This window comes from Lissotriton helveticus, chromosome 1_1, assembly GCF_964261635.1.
Source record: "Lissotriton helveticus chromosome 1_1, aLisHel1.1, whole genome shotgun sequence".
In the NCBI taxonomy this organism is placed as follows: domain Eukaryota; kingdom Metazoa; phylum Chordata; class Amphibia; order Caudata; family Salamandridae; genus Lissotriton; species Lissotriton helveticus.
The window spans coordinates 1,719,513,521-1,719,533,390 of record NC_136057.1 but is presented as its reverse complement, the minus strand read 5'-3'; positions in this window follow the sequence as shown (position 1 = coordinate 1,719,533,390).

Here is a 19,870-nt window from a genome sequence, read left to right as displayed (position 1 = left end):
GAAAGTCTGTCAAGGCCACTTCCCAAAGTCCACACGCCCAGGAGGAGCATAACCCTAAGTGGAAACGCCTGGTGTTTGAAAATAAGGCTGCTTCTTTATGAGATTTGCCTGACCTGACAGAATCCAAGGAGCAGGTGGACCCTCCAGAGAGGACTTAGGTCAGGGACAAAAGACTTCTCCTACTCTAGAGGGCCTCAGACAGCTGGCTGTCAAACAAGAGGTAGGAGATGTCACTGAAACCCATTAGCTGTAATCAGAAGAGAAAGTCCTGTAATGTGAGGCGCAGGACTCCCAACCAGGGGCAACCAAAAGAGTAGTGGCCATCCAACAGTACAGAAAATTCCTCCTTAACCTGGCTCATGGCATCCACTTAGCTGAATATCTGGAACGGACATCTGGAAAAGGCTGGTCAACCATTTTTACTGGCCCCAAATGTCAGAAAAGGTGAAAGAGTTGTAGAAAATAGAATCCTTCTCAGTTGTCCCACTGATACTTGGTCCTTTTAAACCAACAAAGAAGAAATTGGCACAGAAGCTGAAATATAAAAGTAACATCTTTATTAACCTCAAATGAGGAGACTACGTCACACAGAAGCCTTAGCAAATGAATGAGGCAGTCTGAGGAGTACAGAAAACAGGGGCCTTATATATGCTTAGGGTTACATAGTCTCAGCATAAGACCAAGGGGCAGTCCTGGCACACGTAAGCATGCAAAAATGACTAATATGGGCATGCATGATCTACTTGCTCAACAAAGTGGGAGGAGCTAACAGTTGCTAATTCTGGTGAACACATCCTGAAATTTACAGACTAGAAACAGTTGCAAGGGTAGCTGCAAGCTCAACTGAGCATGTGCGAAGGTGGAAGATGCTAAATATTGTTAGTTTCTAGGCAGATTACAAGAGCAGTCAACACTGAGGGAGGACAGAGCACATGGCAAGCACGTGGCAGCACATGGCAAACAAGATGGCTGCCAGAAATACAAAATGGCTTTCAGCTCATGCTAACAAATCCGTCCAATCTTTAACAGAGTTTTGTTGCTTATGTGTCACATGTAAAGACAGTGGCAAGGCAGGTGGCAAACCAAAGGCTATCCTTATATAACATAACATAAGTATTTGTAAAGCGCACGTTCACCCATAAGTCTCTTGGCGCTGAATAACAGATGTTTATTGTTACCCAACTCAATGGTACTCATTTTATCAACCTCAGGTGGATGAATGGCAGAGTGTACCCACCAGGATTCAAACCTGTGGCCATGAGGTCAAACACATTACCCTGCAGTGGATGCATTAGTCCACTGAGCCACCAGACCCGGCTTATACCCCTGCCTGCAGTGGGAACTCCCTTTGAGAGGGTGGGGATTGACATTGTTGGTTTCCTAGACTTGCCTATTGCCTCTCACAATAGGTTAATCTTGATGATAGGGACAATGCCACCAGATACCCTGAGGCTATACCCCTTAGGACAGTTACTGCTCCTGTAGTGGATACAGCCCTATTTGGCATCTTCACCGGGGCTGTGTTCCTAAAGGTGGGAATTTCAGATAGGGGCACACATTTCATGTCTGCTTATCTGAAAGCCACACAGGTAGAGTGAGTGTGGAGTGACTCAAATGTTCACTACCCATACCATCCTAAAGGACATGTTCTTTTTGAGAGATTCAATAAGATGCTTATAGTTTTACTTGAGAAACTCAGAAGGAGATTAGATGTCCTCCACCATGCCTACTGTTAGCATACAGGGAGGTTCCTCGGAAAGGAGTAGGTATAAGTTAATTTGAACTAATCCTTGAACTTTTGACTCCTTGAACTAAGAGGTACTTTGAGTTTGGTGAGAGAATGTTGGGAGAGACCTCTCAAAGAACCCAAAGAAGACTGTACTATGTAATAGGCCTTCACTCTAGAATGGATGAGTGTAGGAAGAAGGCAAACAGAAACTTAGAGGCCAGCCAAGAGCTTGTCAAACACTGGTATGACCAAATGTCCTCCATGGATAAATACCAACTTGGACAACTGCTTTGGGTCTTAGAGCCTGTGGCCCCCAGCGCTGTACAAGACAAATGAACTAGGCCTAAACCTATCTTGGTAAAGAAGGGTGATGTCAATTTGGTGGACCTAGGGACTCTTGGGTACCTGCACAGAGTGATACATGTGAACAAGTTCAAGGTCCATCATGACAAAGTAGACATCACTATGCTCATGCTGACATATGGGAAAGAAGAGAAGAGTAAACCTCCTCCCGACCTGCTGTTCACTAATGTCAAAGATAGCTCAGTGGAGGGAGTAGTTCTCTATTCCACTTTGACAGAACAGCAGCAAAAGGATTGTTAAAACCTGCTCAGTCAGTTTGCTAGTCTGCTTTCATTGACCTCAGGTCTGATAACATGGTGTACTCATAATGTTCACACGGGTGGCAGCTTGCCTGTCAAAGGTAAAATGTACAGACTTTCAGGCCAGGCTAAAGCTATCATTAAAACTGAAGCTGCAAAATACTAGAGTTGTGGGGTTATTGAGCTCCCTAGTAGTCCATGGTCTAGCATAATAATTCTGTAGCCCACATCCCATTCCAAGGGAGGAAAACCTGAAATGAAATTTTGTGTGGACTACAGAAGCTTAAATAGAGTCTACAAGACTGATGTCCACCCCATTCCAAGAGCTAATGAGCTAATTGACAAGTTGGGGGGCTGCACAATTTTGGATCACCTTTGAACTGGCTTCAGGTTATTGGCAGATAGCACTCACACTAGAATCCAAGTAAAGGATTGCTTTTTCAAGTCTAGAAGGCCAATTTTAATTCAAAACGATACCCTTCGGGCTCAAAAACGCACATGCCACTTTCCACTTTCCAAAGGTTGGTAAATAGAATGCTCTCAGGTTTGAAAGACATTAGTATAGCTCATCTGGATGATATTGCTGTGTTTAGTCCCACCTGGGAGGATCACCTGGTCCACCTCAGGGAAGTGCATCATGCCTTACAACAGACAGGCAAGCAAATGACAGATATGGCAAGGTTCTGTTGTGTGCAAAAACAACAATTGATGGACAGAATGCAGAACAATGTCATACATTCACCCCAGTACAGAGATCTGGGCCTAAATCCATCGTTTTTTTGCTCACCATGTCATTCCAGTTTGAACCCAGCCATATGCAAATCAGTTTTGACCCTGTGCCCAATGGGAATATTCCAGCCCAAACTGCCATGTTCTGTTGTGTACCTGAGCCACAAAGTAGACTATTACAGCCTGGGAAGCTCCTAAGATCCAAACCCAAGTCAGAGGCTTTCTTGGTCTGACTGGGTACTATGGAAGGTTTGTTAAAGGCTATGGTACCACAGTGGCATCTTTGACAGAGCGAACTTTCAAGAAATAGCCCAGAAAAGTCATCTGGACTGACCAATGTCAAAAGGCCCTTGACACACTAAACAAAGCTTTGTTCTTAGCACCTGTCGTTTAGGCACCTGATTTTAGCACAGAGTTTGTTGTCCAAACTGATGCTTCAAAACATGGGATTGGGACGTACAGTCACAGCTGAATGACCAGGGTTAGGATCAAGTAGTTGCCTTTATCAGCAGGCGACCCCTCTGCACAGAGCAGTGCTGGAGTGCTATTGAGAGGGAAGAATTTGCTGTGGTTTGGTCCTTGAAGAAGCTTAGACCCAGCTGTTTGAGACTCACACTAGATTTCAAATTGACCACCAAACTCATGGGTGGTTGATGCAGATGAGAGTAAAGAACTTCAAACTGTTGAGGTGGTCCATTTACCTACAGGGTATTGTGGACTTTACAGTGGATCAAAGACATGAGACTGACAATGCCAGTACAGATGTTTTTTCCAGGTTCTTCCACTTAGATGATATGAACTAGCAGGACAAATGTTAGTTGCTCATCACTTTTCATCTGGAAGGGGGTCTTGTAATGAAATGCCACTTTTTGCATGTCCACCCTCAAAATCTTGGACTGATGCTGATGGTTTTTTGACTCTGAGAGTACACTGAAGCCTGCTAACCAGACCTCAGTGCAAATGCACTACCGCCTTACAGAATGTGTGTTGAATTGGCCACTCCCAATTGGCATAAGTTAACTTACTTCTAAGTCTCTCGCATATGGAACCAAGGATAACCAGGGCATGTGAGACAGAGTGTGCCCCCACCCCCACTGCTGCAGCACTTGTGCTACCCTGTGTGTGATAAGGTACAAAATAGCTCCCACGCCTGCCATTGTACCCTGGAAGAGAAGTGCTAACTTGCTAGTTTGACTTTGCTATTCAAACCAATGGCAAAGCCTCCCATTTACTGCATCCATATATGTCAGTCACCCCTAAGGAAGGCATATGGAACTCTATGGCGGGGAGCCTTAGGGTTCTGACAGCAAAACTTACAAATTGGTGTTTTTGCTGTGGACAAGTTAGCAGCCCATTGGCTAACTCAGAGTTACCAGCTGACCACTCAACCTGGCTAACTTCTGAATGGGACTACTAAACTGGGTTCTTCAAGATATCAAAGTAATTGCGGCATTAAACCTGACTTGATGCCCAAGTTGAAATTAATGTCACTTTGCCACCCTCTTGCCCAGTTTGCCAAGTGGCTGCACCCAGTTGTTGCTGGCCACCAAACAACTTTTAGTCCTCCTGGGGAGTAGTGTGAACAAATCCCAGGCTCAGGAAAAACAGAAGCCTGCTACATGGAGAGGTGTTACCTCCCCCTTGTAGAAAGCCACTCAGGGTGTTGGTTGGTGGCAAAATGGCAATCACAATCCTGAAGGGTTGCCCCTTTGTGCAGGTGGACAGGCTGGAAGCAGGACAGAGAGGGGAGACCAGTGCCCAAATTGTTTTTCCTGTGGGCGTGTAGCCCACTGGTAGCCACACCACCAGGGTGGACTACCAAACACCTAACATTCAAGGAAGTGTTTCAACATTTTGGGAGTGGGCAGAACAGTGTACTCTGGAATTCCTAGATGCCACACATAGCCAAAAGTCATCACAGGATAAGACTGATCCTGGTAACCCATTGGTTGGTGACCGCATCATCCCGCAGGGCACTTTCTGCGCATATGCATGGCATCCTGACCCTCAGATCAAAATGGAACTGGAGGATGGACTGAAGAAGGACTGCCCTGCTGACCCCTGGACTTGGCAAGAGAGGCTGAACAGTCTGCTGGACAGCATCTTTTTCACCTTGGGCTAGCAAAGAGAGAACGGCCTGTGGCTCCTGGTTTGTGGAAAAGACGCTCCCAAGTCTCAGACCAAAGAAGTGACTCCTAGGGTCAGTCGGCTGACCCCCTGGAATCAACACCAGGGCCATCAAAGTTGCAGAAACCCAATTTCACTAGTAAATCGCCACTTTCTGCGAATCACCATTCCTCAACAGACAAAAGGTGCACCCAAACCAGATCAATCGGAGAGTATCATCTGAGTCCAGATTGATCACCCAAGAGCCTTTACCAAAGGATACAGCTGGACCTGCTGTGTACGGAGATCGGTAGCCCACCCGCAGTGGGCTTTCTACTGGTTCAAAGACAACTCTTAGAGCCCCTGCTCCCCATGGCCAAACTCTGGCCCACCTTACCGGTGGACCCAGGAGCATCCACAAGGACACCCACATCAACCAAACAGCACCCAGAGAATTTTTCTGCATCCTCAGACTCCATTTAAGTCTTTGGCGGTCTTAATGTAAAGTGTGGAACTGAGCTTGAGACTGCTTTGATGACAAGGTAACTGTCCAACTACACCTCAGTGGTCCCCCTAGCGTCCTCCTTCTTGGATTCAGTCACCCCACTCGGGCCGGAGTAGCAGAACACAACTCTTTCAAACTTTTCAAAAATGTATAGTCTTTAAGATTACCAATGCTTGCTTGCACTTTGGACTAAAATGCTTAGTGTTATGTTTTACTTAAAAATGCACATCTCCAGAACCCTCTTGTGGATTTTGCTCATATTGGTGTATAAAAATTCATTAAAATATATGAATTGGTGTCAGATTTCTTTCATGTTGAATGATGTTGTGTGACTTTCTTAGTTTATTGTGTGGTGCTTCTAAATGCTTCTCAGTAGCTCCTTTGTTTAAGCCTTGCTGCTCAAAGTCACAGCTATCCAGGGTTGAGCTAAATATTTTATCAACAAGCTTGGCTGGTCCCAAGAGAGTTTTGCAAACATATTACTAGAATAGGGGTCTGCCTTCTGGGCTAGTTGCACTGTCTATCTAAACCTGGAAGTAGCCACACACAGTAGCTCACAGTCTCAGCACCAGGTTCGGCTCACCAGCAGCTGCCCTCTATGTTGCACTCCCATCACGGCTCCTCTCACCACAGTGTAACTTCATTCTATGCTAGAGCACCACTGGATTTGATCCCTCACTACTGGAGTATTGTGAGATGAATAAGCAGCCTTACCTGACTTTCTGCTGGACTCAGCGAGATTCTCTGGACATGGATGGTGGATTCTATGCAGACGTCACTTTATTAAGGGGGCCGTCTCTTTCAGGTGTCATTTAAGCAATGTCTTACCCATACTAAAAGCTCTCTCTGGCAATTGCTTGGTGCCATGCAGTGGGTTACACTCCCAACCCCCAGAAAAACAGATATTTCTCTATATTGACATGGGGTATGTCTACAGTGATAAGACATGGTGTTGTCAGTGCTGGCCTGGTGCTCTCTCCAACTCGTATGCCTGTATCTTTGTGTCTGTACATAATTCGTCACTTTTCTGTGCCTTGGTGTCAGCAGTAGCCCTTAGGATATTTTTTATACCTGTGTACCATAATGTATTGGCACATACAAAATATGCCCGTCTGTGAACCTCTACTTTAGATCTTGTTGTGTGGTCTGTGCTGGCTATAGTGATCTTGCTAGTTCTCCTCCTATGGCATGGTATTTATCTTTAGTCTGGATTCTGATGACAGCTAAACATGTTCTGAGTTTTAATTTTAATTGCTCTTTAGCTCCAGGATACTTCCCACTGGGCTTGGTACCTGGCTGGTAATGAATTGGTGTTGATTTTCATGTAGCTGATGTGACAAGACATTTTTATGTTCAGTCTGTTCCAGCAATTTTTATTTGGGCTGTTTATTCGACCTTCAACTATTTCATTGTTTGTCTATGGCATGTGGAGAGGCTGGCTTTGGTTGTGTGCCCCCTAGGGCCATTAAGCTGGAGAATATGATTCTGCCTGGGTCAAAATCTTAAACTGTTTCTACCTTATTACATGAAGAGTATTGATTGTGCAATTCTGAATAGGGTTTGATTTTTGGAGTTAGTCTGCATTATATTTGTGGTATGCTGTTCCCGGCATCTTGGTTCTTGTGGGACTAGTCTTCCTCCTTTGCGAACTGTCTCAGCCAAGTCAAAATAAGCTTTATTCGGCCAAAAGTCATAAACGCACACATAAAATGAGAAAAAACATAGATTAAAAAAATGAAATCTATTATCAATTCACAGACAATACCCAATTTTCCCAAATAAGAATTCTGAGATAAAATTTGAAAAGGGTCAAGTCAGGTAGACTGAGTCATATCTAAAACATTGAAAAATAGTTCTTAACATGCATATCTCTTCCTAAAGTAAAACACATTGATATTATAACATTTAAGACTGCAGAACAGATTTCAGGAGAGCCCAAAGACTGCATGAATATTAAACCATCCATGTGTGATGTCTCACATTACATAAAACTACAGAGTGGAGAAAGGGCCCGAGGGGAAATAGTTTATAGACCTACCAGCATCTTGTCCCCCAACTATACACTTTAAACACACGAAAGATGCCACAGGTCTTTGCACGATCCAGAAACACTGAGGAACCTATAAAGTATTCCACAAGAGGAACTGGAATGACAGGATAGATAAAGAACAGGAGAGATACAAGGGTAGAAAAGTACCCATCAGCCCACTCACTAGTGGAACTTTGTCATCTGGGATTTCATGCTTGAAAAGTTGGTGTCCAAAAAGCACTTCCTCAAGGAGATATTGAGGCTAGCCTGGGACCCAATGGTTGAACCCTCAACCAGAAAAGATGATAGAGTTTGAGGCTGGTAGCACTAAGTTGCAGTGCTCAAAGAAAATAGATAAGAGTGTGTGAAACAAACAGGATAATGATCCAAGTGATTTAAAAATGCCTATCTTGATGTCAAAAAGGAAACTTTATTGGATGTGTCCATCAAGATGGTATGATTAAAAAACAGAGTGATAGTAGCAGAAAAAATGGTTTGCTAATTACCATAGATGTCTCACATTAGCCTTGCGTAACAACGGCACCAAAAACGGTGTCTTGGATCTTGATATAATGGGCAAAACAAAAATAAATGTACGGTGCCTTGAATCGAAAGGTTGTTACACATACACAAAAAGATATATTCGACTCCCATGTCCCCGGGAATGGAAAAGCAAATTTAAAGTGCAAAGTCTAAACACCAGCACAGGGAACAGTCGGGACAGACAGACAGGGAACAATATAGAATCTCACTTAAGTCATATAAGAAATTGATTGTGGCAACAAAAGCAGTTTTTTATGAAACTCGTATAAGTCAAGCTGACAATATTCAGAAGGAAACATTCAAAATCTTAACTGAGTTGAGTAAAAAATCAGAAACGTCGGAAACAACAATAACTGCCGATAATTTTCAAAGTTTCTTTCTTGAGAAGGTGGAGATTATCCTCTCTGAGATTAAGAATAGTGCCCTGAAGGGCTCTTGTCCATTACAGGAAGCTCAGCTTTCCCCTGAAGCATATATTTCTAAGCTTCCTGAATTAGACTCTCTAAGTCTTGAGCAGATCATGAATAATACCAAGTCAGGCTCCCCAGCGGACCCGTGTCCCCCTAGGGTCTTTCGTTTGGCGCGCCCTATCTTGGAAGATCATATTATCTCACTTCTTAACAGCTTAATGGAGACCGGTTATCTACCATCAAGCCTCAAGGAGGCACGTGTTAGGCCCCTGTTAAAAAGCCTGGAGCCGACCCGGCCATTTAAAAAAACTATAGGCCAATATCCCAACTGCCCTTCCTGTCCAAGATCCTAGAGCAACATGTGCTGAGGTCCCTTTCCTCATTCCTGGAATTACACCATCTTCTCCAGGAGCGTCAGGCGGGATTTCGCGCACACCACAGCACCGAGTTGGTGATGCTCTCGGTGCTGGACGAGCTGAGAGGCATGGCTGACAGTAAGAAACCGAGCGCCCTGATACTTTTAGATCTATCGGCGGCGTTCGATACTGTCAGCCATCCCATGCTACTGGACAGATTGGCTGCGTTTGGGATAAGGGGTCAGGTCCATCAATGGCTCCAATCTTTTTTGAAGGGTAGGACCCAGAGGATCCAACTGGGGGATGCCATTTCTAAGGTGGGTATGTTGGAGTGCGGAGTCCCTCAGGGTTCCGCGCTATGCCCACTGCTTTTCAACCTGTACCTCCAGCCGTTGACAGACTCTCTAGCTAACATGGGTTGTCGTGTATTCAACTACGCTGACCACACCCAGTTGCTGCTGAGTATTGATAATACGACCTCGGCACAAATTAGCGCCCAGAACATTCTCAGACACACAGTTAGCTGGATGACGGCCAATTTGTTAAAAATAAATCCGGAAAAAACTGAGGTATTGGTGGTCTCCACCTCAGCTTTGCCCTGGAGTGATCTCTACTGGCCCCAGGAACTAGGGCCGTCACCGATACCGAGTGACAAAGTAAAAAGTCTCGGAATCAAGATTGACAAGGAGCTGTCAATGGCCAGTCAGATCTCCTCAGTGGTAGGGATGTGCACTGGCTTGATCAGACAGTTACGAAAGTTGGCCCCCCTCCTTTCCTTTTCTGCACTCCGTATGGTAGTCTCGGCCACCATTGTTTCGAGGCTAGATTATGGAAACGCCCTTTATCTAGGCCTACCTAAAATCTTGATCAACAGATTGCAGGTGGTCCTGAATGACGCGGCGCGTCTGATCTTCAAGTTACCTAGAAGATCCCATGCCTCTCCTTTACTACTCAAGCTACATTGGCTTCCCATTGAACAGAGGGTGGAGTTTAAGAGCCTTTGTACAGCCCACAAGGCCATCTATGGGCAAGCACCTGCGTATATCAAAGAGCGCTTGGAGCTGTACATCCCCAAGCGAGTCCGGCGGTCTGCCGAATCCCAGCTCTTGGTCTGCCCTCGGTATAAGTTAAAAACCAAAGGAGGTAGGTCTTTCTCGGTTCTGGTTCCGCAGATCTGGAACAATCTACCAGAATCACTTCGGAAAGAAGCGAATCTCCTGCGTTTCAGGAAGCTGTTAAAAACCTTTTTATTTAGGGAGGTACTTGATCCAGCTAAATAAATCTTATTATATGCTCCTGCCTCTCTTCTGTCCTCATGCACGGTTGTTGCTGTCTGGTTTGAGCGCCTAGAGACCTGTAGGTGAGTTGGCACTATAAAAGACTAAGTTAACAATAACAATAACAAGAACAGGGAAGGCTGTAACCCCTAAGTTTTTGAAACTGTAGCATAGTTTACAAATGATTGTTTGGCCTGAGCAATGGCCAAACATTTATTTATGCAATGCTCTGATAACAGTTCTTTAATGTGTAATTTGTGATTGGAACTAATTTTTGGGGAGAATGTATAAAGATCGAGGAGGCCCAATCTTACGTAGGTCACCTTCAAATACCTTGTGGTCTACCCCATGTAATGACAAGCAATCTGAAATGCAAGATCTAATCTGCCCAGCCTCTGGAGATGACCATATTTTAACCCACAATAACAAAGGAGCTAATCCAATATGATCTTCCAGGTAAGGCATCCCAAGCTCCTCATGGAATATTAAGGTAGCTGTGCACCCTGGGACTGAAAGTAGCCTACGCAAATATGTATTTTATGCGGGTTGTAAGATATCTGCCTTATTGTAATTCTTGGAGCCCACTTGAGATTAAATCGCAGTACCTTGAATTCGCAGTTGTACCTAGCTACTTTGAATCTTGGGGACATGCAATGCTTGGGGAACATAAGCGTACTACAGCTCTACCAAAGTTCTGTATTCTCCCCCCCAAAGTAGAAGTAAAACATTGTGCAATGTTACTAATCAGAAGTATTATTTTTCAGATACTTGTTGAGCTGCTGAAAATCTAATGTGGGTCACCATTCTCCAGATTTTTTATGAAGAAAAATCTTGAATAAACCCTATGCTTCCCTGGGATTGGGGTTGAGTTCCTGGGCCATTTTTTTTACCACAGACAAAATAGCAGCCTGCAAACTTGCACATGTTGGTGAGATTTATTTTCTGATGGTGCTTGTGGGTATCTTGTAATACATACAATTGTGTACCTTCATAATATTAAGTCCAGGACAAATTGATAGTTTCCAACTATTCATAAGAGGCAGAAATAATTTCTCTGACTGGGCTTGCAGTTACAAAAGGAGGGCTCAAAGATACCAGCCCAACAGCAAATCACTGATGATGAGTGTAGCCCTGCAGTTTGCTATGACTGGATGTTTTCTTCCTTGGCTGCTATCTAAAATATGATAAGTGGCTTTGGGTAGTATGACTGCTTGTAATAGGACTGTAAAGTAGCAGAAAAAGAGTAAGGCTGGAAACCGCCACTGTAATAGGATACTTCTCTGCCCCTTGGTTCATTAAGGGCACGTGTTCAAAACTGCAGCACCCAAAAGAATGAACCATGTTTGTATCTGATTTTATGGATGCAGGACTTTGTCCACATGTCTTTTGAAGAGGTTCTCACCATTAAAAAGCATATCTATAATGTGGTTTTGTACTTAAGGTCTACATGAGGTACAGCATGACCACCCTTACTGTCTTGACAACTGCCAAAATAGCCATTTGGCAGAAACTTGCCATACCCATAGATCCATCAGTCATGGCCACTGAAGTTCGTTCAGCTTAGCCAGGGCTTCTTCTCTGTTGACGGCTGCTAAAAGTTCAAAGTAGATAGTCATGATTTGATGATCATGCAGGTGACAATGGCCAGAAAGTTGGCAGTCTTGATTGATGTTGCCGCTTGAGTCAAGAGTTTTGCTGAAATTATCAATTTTTGTGCTTCTCTATCCAGATGAGGCGTGCTTAAGGACAACGGCTTACAGGAACATTGCTGCATCGCTTGCATAAACCACAGATTCTGCCAGATCGTGAGCAATAAAACAGGCTGAAGCATCACTTGGAACTCCATATTTCTTGTCAAGTCCGAGAAATAGGGTTGATAGCACAGCTGACATTCGATTAATTTTGTGATGTTTTATCCATACATGGTAAACGATAGGAAGTTTTTGTAAAGGAAATAATCTGTTTCATTTACAGGCACAATTAGCTCAAAGTGCTTGGTTGCTTTCCCCTCTAGTGAAGGGGATTTTGCTTTGTCATGTGGAGGAGAGTCTGGAGGAGGTGGAGCAAGTTCCCTGGTGGTTGACACCACATAGTCTTCACATTCATCTGTTACTGAATGAGCTTGATGTGAAACTTCTCCTTCCACCTGTACATCGTCATCATCAGAAGAATCAGTATTGTTTATTATTTATGATTTGACTGAGTCTGAAGTTGTGTGTGTTGGGGAGAGGCTGGGGAGGATGTTGATGAACTCCAGGAGGCTGTGGTGTAGGAGCAAACTAAAACTATGCCGGAGGTATGGTAGACCGTGGAGTAGGTGGAAAATGATGATTATAATCTTCCATCATCCAATGTAGGTCTTTTATAAGGCTGATAGGACATTAATCTAATATTCATCATAATGTCTATCATAGCGAGGTTGTCTCTAAGCCCAAAGAGGCTCATCTTTCTCATTGTACTATCCTCTTTGTCTCCTTTGTTGTTGGTCATGGGCATTTTGGTCATCATCTTCTCCATCCAAATTGTCTGTTGCATTAGGACTCACCTTCTGGGTCAATGATGCTGGAAGGCAAAAGAAGAAGAACCTTGCTAGGAGACATTTCCTTAGGAAAAAAATGACACAAGGCTGCCCCAGATGGCAGTGTGGCTGGCTTATCCTCAGTGCCGTCCACAATGTGGACGTCTACTGTGGCATTTTTTTACAGTGAATCTGTTGATAGTATTGTGATGAATGGAGTCGTCACTGATGGTTGGTGCATCGCCAATGGTGGACGTGTTATAGACAATTAGATTGTCTTTGGTGAAATTGCGGTCACTAATGGTGAAGTTGTCACTGGAGTAGTCATGAGTAGTGTATTGAGAAGGAGGCAGTCTCTAAGTAGTTAGCACAGCAGTGGACATCAATGGTTCCTTTAATTCATTCAGATAGGCTGTACACTGGAGAACAAGTCATTGGCTGGTTCACCACTGAGTACGTTTTTGATGTAGTGTTCCTTATGGAGTGCTCCTCAAGAGATGAATAAGCAGCCTACCTGACTTTTTGCTGGTCTCAGCCAGATTCCCCGGAGGTGGATTCTCTTTAGACTTCACTTTATTAGGGGGACTGTCTGCCTCAGCTGTCATTTAAGCAGTGTCTTACCTTCATGGATACTGCAATGGGAAAACTCTTCCTCTGAGGAGCCCTGGTGTGGTAATGTCCATTTAACCAAGCTTGGTTAAATGAACATTCTTTCCTCCCTTATAGTTGTGTCTCTTTGTTTTCATTGGTCTGTGCACGAGCATTCCATTCTCTGTAGGATGTTCTATAGAGTTTACCTGTGGCTGCCTTCCTATGTGGATGCTCCTATTAAAGCTTTAAGTGAACTTCTTCTGTGTCAGACCTTTTCTACATTTTGACGACGAGCGGTATCTGGCAGGAGCATCCACCTTTTAAGCATCGCTGGAACAATTATTCGTGAGTCTACATTGAAGCATAGACTTTTATTGAAGGACGGACTGATTGTTCCACTTTCTCTGGACGAATTTTCATGTTGCCACTTTCCCTTTCATTGTGTGGTGTTGGCCACTGGCCTTTCTCTTCTGCGGTAATCAAGGAGGGGTTTTGCCAAGAATGTCTTGCATAATTTGCATTCTTTAGACTTATACAGAAAATGGAATATATAAATGTATGTTCTTGTTCATATGGAAATAGTGTCTTCTTCCAAAATGAGCCACAAATTCTAATCACGGCTTTGCTTGTTTAATCAGTCACCTTCTAAAGAGAAAAAAATGATTTGCTAGGAATTCGAAATAAAGAACAGTGCATACAGAAATCTGTGAGCAGAGCTCAGATGGGGAATCCCTTCCACACAACTTGGTAGAAATCCAAACTATTGTGACTGGTGGGGGGATCGCGTTTGAGGGTGCTCTCACTTCACTAGCGGAGATTTGGGTCTTTTTTAATAAGGTGATTTGGCTATTAAATTAAGAGTGATTTGGTCTCGTTTTATTGGAATTTCATGATACTGCTATTGAAATAGCACAGTGGGGACTCCCAGCTCAATGACATGGAATGAGCAAACCATGTGAATCTATGACAAATCTAATGCTGAGGTGTCTTACCGGCAAGCCATGATCAGCTATCCTCAGTAGTCACAGTGGATGCAGTTCCTCCCCCATGTGGTGGGACAGGACCTCAACAGCTGCATCGGCTGAGACACAGTATGGAATGACCAGGTGGGCGCAGCAGTATAGAAAAGGTGAACAGTGAAGCTGACAGGCAGAACAACCACTAACCTAGAATATGAGGGAACGCTCTAAGGGCCAGATGTAGGTCGGCCAATACCGGTCGGTAACGGCCGAAAATCGGTAATTTTGGCCGTTACCGACCGGTACCCATAAAATGAGATGTAGGAGCCCATTTTTTACCGAATTGGAAAACATGAGTCGGTATAAATCCGACTCGGTAAATATGAGTCGGTATAATTCCGACTCGGTAAATATGAGTCGGTTTTTTACCGATGCGGAATTTTCCGAATTCATATTTACCGAATTCTTATTTACCGAATCGGTAAATAAGAAACGGTAAAATAATGGGCATGGAGATGTAGGAAACCCGAAAAATACAGAATTTACGGAAATTCGGTATTTATGAGTCGGTATTTACCATGGATTGAATGCAGGTGGTAACCAGGTGAAGGCTATAAAAAGAGTCCCAAAATGCAACAGTGTGAACAAAATGGCGGCTTTCTACGTCATTGCAAGGCGGCAAAGACTACAGGCAGCCGAAGAGAGGGAATGGCAAAGGGAGGAACAAGTGTACAGGCAGAGGATAACACTTTTCCAACTGACAGAGCCTGAAATACTCCCGAGGTACAGGCTACATCCCCAAACCATCCAGGACCTGATCAGGGACCTACACCCACTCCTGGAGCACCCAACACCCAGGGTCCACGCCATCCCACCCCATGTGCAGGTGCTGTGTAGCTTACATCTGCTTGCCTCTGGGAGCTACCAGAGTGTGATAGCTGCAGTGGGTGGTGTGTCCCAGAGCTGCCTGTCCCGCTTCTTCAGGAGGTTCCTTGACGCCATGATGCAGAGGATGGAGCATTATATTTCATTCCCTGACACACCTGCGGAACTTGCAAAGACCAAGACTGATTTCTATCAACTGGCACACTTCTCTCACGTGATAGGCTGCATAGATGGCACCCACGTACCACTCTGTCCACCTGCAGCCACAGAACACATATACAGGACCCAGAAGTCAACGCACTCCATCAATGTACAGGTCATATGCAACGCTGGCAACATCATCACAGACATCGTTGCAAAATTCCCTGTGAGTACCCATGATTCGTACATATTCCAGAATAGTGGGATATACACACGCCTAGTTGCTGGAGAATTTGGAAACGGATACCTGCTAGGTAAATGACATTGACACACCCTGACACTCACAGTAGATTAATGTATCATGTACATGCAACTAATGTCAATCTTTCTCCCCCCTAGGCGACAGTGCATATGCCCTGCGGTCCTTTGTGCTCACCCCCTACCTCAACCCATCCACCAGGAGTGAAAGGCGGTACAATGTGGCTCACAGATCCAAACGCAACGTTGTGGAGCGCACATTTGGACTCCTCAAGAGCAGGTTTCGCTGCCTCCACAAGAGTGGAGGGGCACGCCAGTACACTCCAATCCTGTGCTGCAAAATCATTGCGACCTGTGCCATGTTACACAATCTCGCCACCAAGGAAGGCACAGAGGTGGAGATCACACATCATGAGGACATTGATGATGACACAGAACAGGCAGAGCCCCATGCTACAGTAGCAGCACCAGCTACAGATGGGAGACTGAGACGGGCAGAGATCACACAGCAATATTGTGAGTAATGAGACACAGACAGGCAAAGATTATGATGTACGTAGTTTAATTTTCACTACGCAAAAATGCAATGATACTACACAATGGTTACACGAAATATCAATGTCCATGACTGGCTGGTCACAGTTAACACCACCGTGACCTGTCCTTTGGGTGGAGGGCATAGTCAATGTTTACGTCCACGGATTACAGGGTGGGACTGATGTGGCTGTGTGTCATGGCTTTTGGTGTGGCCTGTCTCTGTCGAATGACGCCTGCCGCTCCTGCGTATTTCTGGGACAGGAGTGCTTGCGCCACTTCTTCTGGTGGATTCCTCACTTTCAGCCACACATGTGTCGGCTCGAGTGGCTGTCTGTTGTGCGAGCATGAGCTCCATGGCAGAGGTCACTCTGCCCATCCCCACAGATAAATTGGTGCAGAACTGAACAATAGCATCCTGCATCTCTACTGACCGTCTGCACAGCAGGGAGGTTGCAGTCGCAAATCGGTTTAAGACTTTTGTCTGCTGCTGCACATCCACACGAGCCTTGCGCCTCTCCAAGTGGTCCCTGTCCAACTTGTCGCACAGGACAGTCATGCACTGGGTCATGTCTGTCATGCCATTTGCCAGCGACTGCATGCTCTCAGAAATGTTTCCTATGCCCTTGTCTATGTTATCCAGCTTGTTGTTGGTGCTGCGTCCCTGCCTCTGAACACCCATCATTGCCTTTGCCTGCAGGTGCTGGACCTTGACCATGGTGGCCTCCAGACCGCAGAAGACCCCCTGACCGTTATGCCCTTCAGCTCTCTCCCGTGACCTTCGTCCTCGGACACTGGCCCGCACAGCTCTAGGAGTGGGCTGCTGCTCAGCGTTGGCTGACTCTGGTGGATTGCTTGCCATGTCACCCTCATCCTCTTCCTCCTTAGATGTTTTTAGAATGCGGGGAGGGGGCACATCAAGCCGCCTTGCCCTTTCCCGCACAGGTGACGGAGTTGTCGGTGTGGGGGACTGTGCAGCTGCTCCTGACTCCTGACTCCCAAACAAAAGAGGAGACTGAGGTGTGGTTGTATCCTCAGGTGCCTTGGCTGCCTGCTCTGTGTCCTTCCCTCCTTGTACTGTGCTGGGACCAGCTTCTTGTCTCCTCTTCTCCCTATCCATTGCTGTGCTGTGCGATGACTCTCCTGTGGACAGACATGGACATTGTGTCAGTGGAGTAGTTCACCTGTGTCTCTAGATTAAATCACACTACTATCACACATTTGCCTGTCCCTCATTTGCTTATGCTAGTAGTGTGTCGCATCCCTTGCTGTATGGTATGCTGACTGCATAGAGGTATCTACCTATGACTCCGTCTCCCATAATGCATTGCTTGGCATTAGTAATACCTGTTCTGGAGTGTTATGTAGGCACACAGAGTGGGGAAGGGGAATAGGTAAATGGGTTAATGATGATGTACATGCATCTTACCTTGTTTTTTTGCAGCTCTTGCGGAGCTGTCAGCGTCCCCAATACCATGGATGCATTCAGGCTCAAGGGTGGATTCCACCAGCTCCTCAATGTCGGTGAGTCGTGGTGCTCGGTTTCTGCCTCCCCCTGTTGCTGCAGCTTCTTTTCGGTGGGCAGCTAGTTTCTTTTTGGTAATTATGCGAAGGTCATACCACCTTTTTTTTAAATCGTCAATTTCACGGTGGGTGACACCAATGGCATTTACCTTTGCTTGAATATCAATCCAGGTAGTGCGCTTGATAGACTCTGCAACATGCAGTGATTGTCTCCCAAATATTTTGCTGTAATGTTTCACAACCTCTGCAACAAGCACCTGCAGTTCTTCAGGGCTGAATTTCATTTTTCTTCTGCGCTCTGCTGCATCCCTCTGTCCACCCTGACTCTCCATGGTGCTGTTCAGGTAAGCTCAGGGAAGCCAGCTCCTCAGTCTGTCCTCCTGGTCTCCTGACTGTTGGTTTCTGCACCTGCATGGGTGTGGCCACTCCCAGGTACTGGGGAGGGGTGATTGATTCTGATTGGTTGATTCCACTGTACCTTTGGTTTTGGGTGTGGTTGGTGTTACTGATTGGTTCACAGGCTCACATGTTTGTCAGTTTCAAATTTCCGAATCGGTATTTACCGATTCGGTATTTTCTGAATCGGTAAATTCCGAATCGGTAAAACACATTCATTCCTATGGGCCATGAGGCCCATTGGAATGAATGGGTTTTACCGAATCGGAATTTACCGATTTGGAAAATACCGATTCGGTAAATACCGATTTCAGATTCCGAGTGATTCCGAATCGGTAATTTTTACCGATTTTTTTACCTACATCTCATTTTCCGATTCTGAAATACCGATTCAGTATGAGTCGGTATTTTAGAATTGGTAAAATGAAATTACCTACATCTGGCCCTAAGTGAGGATTCACTGGAGAATGTGCTTTATACATTTGAAAACAAATGAAGAGGAGTCAATCTACACCTGAATTTTCCTGTCCATCCAATGGGCGTGTAAGCAAACCTCAATACTCCTGTTGTTTTAAGAGTATACCCCAAACTGCACCAGTTCATGGTCTGTCATCTACCATAAGTATGCAGTGCAGGCACATGCACTTTAGTAACATGTGAGAGGTGGGGGGGGTCCTTGAAGATTGTTTCATCCTATGCATCCCGGTACGATGTATGCAGCCTATCAGACACTCATATATTCAAATGCCAGGAAAAAACGCAGTGGTATTTACCTGAAGTAAGATTGCTGGGTTTCCGATGTATGACTTGCTACTGTGGAAACATGTAATTGTGACCACTGTCACTCAAAGACCGTGTCACTGAAAAAGCAGGTGATCTCAGCAGATATCCTGGTTGTTGGAGCTGAGAAAGCAGATATGACTCGGTAACACCTGCTGCTGTGGAATCAACCATGTCCTTGTGTGAGATTGATGAAGTTCACGTTTAAAGCTTTTGGTCAAGAAGAAAGTGTCCCCTCAATTCTTAATGCTCACATCTAATTCCCTGGGGTTGAAAACAACATTTTAAGTGTTGACTCTCCTGTGGCTACAGAATCTTTATAGGTGTATAGGTGGTGTTTGATTTCCTTATAGTTACCTCTCATCATCAATGAAGTATTTTTCTGCATTTAAATGTATTAGCTGTGCAATTCTGTTGTCTTCATTTGCTGTTTAGTTCCCATCTTTGAGAATACCTCTGCATGATGCTGTAAAACTTTTTAAGTGGCTGTTTTTTGCAATATATATATATATATATATATATATATATATATATATATATATATATATATATATATATAGTAGAAAAATTCTTTATTTAGATATAACATAGATATCTTTATAAGAGGGTTACATAATTAACTTCATATGCAACTTGTTAAAAATGAAGACAACAAAACAGTCGGTAAGCCAGCCGTAGTAAGAGTAATAAAAGAAAGATAAAAACCAAGAAAAAAGAGAGGAGAAAAAAAAAATAATAATAATATAATACAAAAGTTAAAACCTGGTATACAAGGAACTTCACTCCTTTTTCTTTACTCTAACTGATTTGTATATCATACATTTAAAAGACGACCCAAGTTTCCTAGGGGTACTGCTCGTATTCTTTTCAGTTCATCCCTCTAGAAATTTGGCGTGTATCATAACGATCGTTAAGTGATAAAAGAGAGAGAAAATAAGAGGGAGGATTTAACAGGACCTCTTTAACTTAAAATTGCAATATGCTTGCCGAATGAACTT